This window comes from Heptranchias perlo, chromosome X (assembly GCF_035084215.1).
Source record: "Heptranchias perlo isolate sHepPer1 chromosome X, sHepPer1.hap1, whole genome shotgun sequence".
In the NCBI taxonomy this organism is placed as follows: Eukaryota; Metazoa; Chordata; class Chondrichthyes; order Hexanchiformes; family Hexanchidae; genus Heptranchias; species Heptranchias perlo.
In genome coordinates, this window is record NC_090370.1 from 22,218,271 (window position 1) to 22,223,591 (window position 5,321).

Here is a 5,321-nt window from a genome sequence, read left to right on the forward strand (position 1 = left end):
TTAATGTGAAGGGTTGGACTGTCGCTTCTTCATGATCTCGTTCCAATCTGGATCACACGATGAAAGCTCCACACGCATATCAGGTGCGCTGTTGAGTCGGTTTCTTTCTCTTGTTTTTAACCTTGTCAAAGTCGAAAATCCAAGTTCGCACATATAGGTTGTTGTGAAGGGCAGCAAAAACAGAACACTAATCTGACTTAACAGAGGATATTCTTTGAAAATACTGATCCAAAAAGATGACAAACTGAATCACTTGTGGCGTGTTTTCAGTGTGCAATCACAGGTGAGTCGCACCAGCTCGTTTTCTTGCTCAGGCATCAAGTTTCGCTTCATTATTGATTCAGGGTTTTCGAAAACAAAATGACCTTTCACCCAACACTTTGCCTTCAAATTTTCAAACCTCTCTGCAGGGAAGTAGCGACTAAAATGGTCAGACAGAGCAGCGAGATGGAACTGTATGACACATTTCATTTCATTCCCTTTTTCTTCATTGATGCTGTTCTCCTCAGTGTGTTGTAACAATGTTGGGAACATGGAATAGCTCGGGCGATTACTTTTCACTCCGGCTTGCCACAGTTCTAATGATTTTTGAAAGTTTCTATCTGTTCACAATGTCGAAACAAATCATTGCCTCTTCCTTGTAACTTCAAATTCAGATCGTTTAAAATTGAGAACATGTCAGCCAGGTATGAGAACTTCATTAACCAACTGTCATCGTAAAACAAATTTGTCATGTTAGACTGTTTCTCTACCAGAAAAATGTGAATCTATTTCTGAGTTCTTACACCCTTGTAAGCACCCTGCCCCGTGACAGCCATCGTACTTCAATGTGAAACAGGAAATGAGTGAGCTCAGCTCCCATTTCTCAGCATAAAACTTCAAAAAGCCTGCAGTTCAGTGAGCTTCCTTTAATGAAATTAACAATTTTCACTACTTCCTTCATAACTGCCATAAGATCAGGGAGAATACACTTGGACGTCAAAGCTTCGTGGTGAATGAAACAGTGATTCCAAACATCATGATCAGCTGCCTCAGATATTCTTCTCATGACTCCACTATTTCTACCTGTCATATTTGCTGCTCCATCACATGGAATTCCTTTGCAATTAGCCCAGTCCAATTTGTATTTTCCATCTACACAGTCATGCAGTGCTTCGAATATTGGTGCTCCTGTTGCATTTGTTGGTAAAGTTAGACAACACAGCCAACCTTCCATAAATTCATCTTGCCCGACATATCTCACAGAAACTAACAGTGTTGCACAATTTGAAATATCAGCACTCTCGTTCAAGTTGGATCGCAAAATCCCCGGCTGACTGTAACCAAGTAATAATCTTGGCTTCTGAATCCTCAGCAATAGAACATATTCGCCGAGACATTGTGTCATCACTGAGAGGAATGCTTCTCAATTTTTCAGCAGGCTTCTCGTCGAAGATTTCCGCCCCATATCCAGAGATGCTGAAATTCTTCCAGCTTCTCTGAATAATTTTTTCGGCAACTGGAAGGGCCATTTTCTCTTGTGCCACACTGTATGCGACCAAATATGACACCAGTTGTGCCTTATCATTCAGAGCATTTGACCGATTAAGAACTGGTGCTGATAACTTTAATCCCCGTTGCTTCCTTTCAAAATATTCAAGCGGGTGATCAACGAGTTCTCCGTGTTTTGTTTCAAAATGTCTTTTTAATTTTGACGGTTTTAAACTCTCGTTTACAATCACCTCGCTACAAATAACACACTGGGGCTTTGGATCATGGTTTGCGTTTGCACAATTGATGAAACCACATTTCAAAATAGCCTCACCCGACTGCCTCGTCTACGATTTGTTTTTCTTCTTAGTGGACGGTTCAGTGCAGGTCGACATGGCAGAAGTTTGTCCCTCATTTCTCGAACTTCCTGTTGCAGACCACATACTTACACATGTTGGTTTTATTGTCGGATGTTGATGGGTTTGAGAACTGTGTTTTTGAACTTCTTTGTTTTATTATAAAATGATCAATTGTGGGGAATTTTGGTTTGGTGATTAAGCCGCCCCTGACTCCTTTCCCCGTGATACTGGGCCCAGACCAGCACCACTCACCGTGGCTTTGGTGGCGAGGAAGGGCGCGTCCTGGGTGATGCTCGGAAACACTAAACGAATCAGAATGACTGTTCCACTGGAACAAGGTCATCGCTCCACAGAATGAAATTACTGCCTGTCATCTGCCCAACGGGAATTACCGAATAAAAACGTGAATGTTATCTTCAGTCCAACATTCAACCAATCAACGTCACGCAATCACAAGTTCTGACTGCAAAACTCCTGTGACATTTCATCTCTTTATGAAATAATTGTTTGCCCTTTTCTTATTTAATGTCCAGTTATGTTTCATTTGATTTTCTTAGGTTTGTATTGTGACCGGACCCATTTAATGGCAGTGAGCTGATATTGCCAATCGGGCTCAGCATTCTCTGGCGAGCAGTTACCTGCCCTATGAGCTCCGCTGATAACCTGATATCTGACGAATTTCCTTTCCACGTTCCATTACATTTATGCTTTTATTTTTAGGGTTCAAACGAGGGGGCACAAATTTAAACACAAAGCAATTTGGCAACATGCAGGTCTCCGTATCAAAGCAAGAGCACGCAAAAGGAATCCCAATGGACAAAACCCCTTCTCATTCACTGCCAATGGAAAAAAAATCCGAACGGACCAAACCCTTTCCTATTCACTCCCATTGCATAGAATCACAAAGAGAAAAACCCGTTCACAGTCCAAGCCATTATAAACAATTTTACAACACCAAGTTATATTCCAGCAATTTTATTTTAAATTCACAAGCTTTCGGAGATTTCCTCCTTCCTCAGGCAAATGTTTCAAGAGCTCCTTGAAGCCTACGCATTTATACATATAGAACAATACATGGTGTTTACAGACTGCCCCTGCAACTGCCCGTTGCCAAGGCAATCACCGTGTTCAGACAGAGAGGTGTCACCTGCAGAACCCCCGAATACACATTCAACAAAAAAACCAACAGGGAAAAAAAACAGAGAAAAAAAACAGAGAGAGGCAGAAACATCCGGAAGGCAGAGAGAGCCAGCAAATGACCCATTATATTAAAAACAGATAACATTTGTTCGCTGGTGGGGTAACGTGTAGCGTGACATGAACCCAAGATCCCGGTTGAGGCCGTCCTCATGGGTGCGGAACTTGGCTATCAATTTCTGCTCGACGATTTTGCGTTGTCGTGTGTCTCGAAGGCCGCCTTGGAGTACGCTTACCCGAAGGTCGGTGGATGAATGTCCATGACTGCTGAAGTGTTCCCCGACTGGGAGAGAACCCTCCTGTTTGGCGATTGTTGCGCGGTGTCCGTTCATCAGTTGTCGCAGCGTCTGCATGGTCTCGCCAATGTACCATGCTCTGGGGCATCCTTTCCTGCAACGTATGAGGTAGACAACGTTGGCCGAGTCACAGGAGTATGAACCATGCACCTGGTGGGTGGTGTCCTCTCGTGTGATGGTGGTATCTGTGTCGATGATCTGGCATGTCTTGCAGAGGTTACCGTGGCAGGGTTGTGTGGTGTCGTGGACGCTGTTCTCCTGAAAGCTGGGTAATTTGCTGCGAACGATGGTCTGTTTGAGGTTGGGTGGCTGTTTAAAGGCGAGTAGTGGAGGTGTGGGGATGGCCATAGCGAGGTGTTTGTCCTCATTGATGACATGTTGAAGGCTGCGGAGAACATGGCGTAGTTTCTCCGCTCCGGGGAAGTACTGGACGACAAAGGGTACTCTGTTGGTTGCGTCCCGTGTTAGTCTCCTGAGGAGGTCTATGCGATTTTTTGCTGTGGCCCGTCGGAACTGTCGATCGATGAGTCGAGCGTCATATCCCGTTCTTACTAGGGCGTCTTTCAGCGTCTGTAGGTGTCCATCGCGTTCCTCCTCGTCTGAGCAGACCCTGTGTATTCGCAGGGCCTGTCCATAGGGGATGGCCTCTTTGACGTGGTTAGGGTGGAAGCTGGAAAAGTGAAGCATCGTGAGGTTGTCCGTGGGCTTGCGGTAGAGTGAGGTGCTGAGGTGCCCGTCTTTGATGGAGATTCGTGTGTCCAAGAAAGAAACTGATTCTGAGGAGTAGTCCATGGTGAGCTTGATGGTGGGATGGAACTTGTTGATGTTATCATGTAGTCTCTTTAGTGATTCCTTGCCGTGGGTCCATAGAAAGAAAATGTCGTCGATGTATCTGGTGTATAGTGTTGGTTGGAGGTCTTGTGCAGTGAAGAAGTCCTGCTCGAACTTGTGCATGAAAATGTTGGCGTATTGGGGTGCGAATTTGGTCCCCATGGCTGTTCCGTGTGTTTGGGTAAAGAACTGGTTATCGAAGGTGAAGACATTGTGATCCAGGATGAAGCGGATGAGTTGTAGGATGGCTTCCGGAGATTGGCTGTTGTTGGTGTTGAGTATTGATGCTGTCGCAGCGATGCCGTCATCGTGGGGGATACTGGTGTAGAGTGCCGAGACGTCCATCGTGGTGAGAAGTGTTCCTGGTTCAACTGGTCCGTGGGTACTGAGTTTTTGTAGAAAGTCCGTAGTGTCGCGACAGAAGCTGGGGGTTCCCTGTACGATGGGTTTCAGGATGCCCTCGATGTATCCAGAGAGGTTCTCACACAGGGTTCCGTTGCCTGATACGATGGGACGTCCGGGTGTGTTGGCTTTGTGTATCTTTGGGAGGCAGTAGAAGTCTCCCACGCGGGGATTACGTGGGATGAGAGTGCGTAGGATGCTTTGAAGGTCTGGATCGAAGGTCTTGATCAGTTTGTTGAGCTGGTGGGTGTGTTCTTTGGTCGGATCTGCGGGTAACCGTCTGTAGTGTTCCTGGTTGACCAGTTGTCGGTATGCTTCTTTGCAATAGTCTGTTCTGTTCTGTATGACTATGGCTCCTCCTTTGTCCGCTGGTTTGATGACTCGCTCATCCCGGGCAGGACTGCAGTTCCATGTGGGCCGTGTTCACAGGTCCTGTGAAAGGGGAACAATGCTGAATGTGAAGGTGCCGGAGCTCCGGTCTATCTGGCTGCTGTGCTCGAGCACCTGACGGCTGAAATCCTCGGGCTGGTTGGTAATGCGGCCCGCGACAACAAGATGACGCGCATCATCCCCAGACACCTGCAACTGGCCGTCCGCAACGACGAGGAGCTCAACAAGCTGCTGTGAGATGTGACCATCGCTCAGGATGGGGTGCTGCCTAATATCCAGGCCTGTTTCTGTGCCGTAATTTCGATGTAATTCGATGAAAATGCTCTTTTCAGAGCCACCCACTGTATCTGTGAAAGGGCTGGTTACTGTCTGAAGG

The 5,321-nt window shown here is 46.3% G+C and overlaps 1 pseudogene; it reads right to left on the reverse strand.

Annotated features, from left to right (window-relative positions):
• Positions 1-5,121, reverse strand: LOC137306913 (protein FAM200A-like; annotated as a pseudogene).
• Between the last annotated feature and the right edge of the window lie 200 nt (positions 5,122-5,321).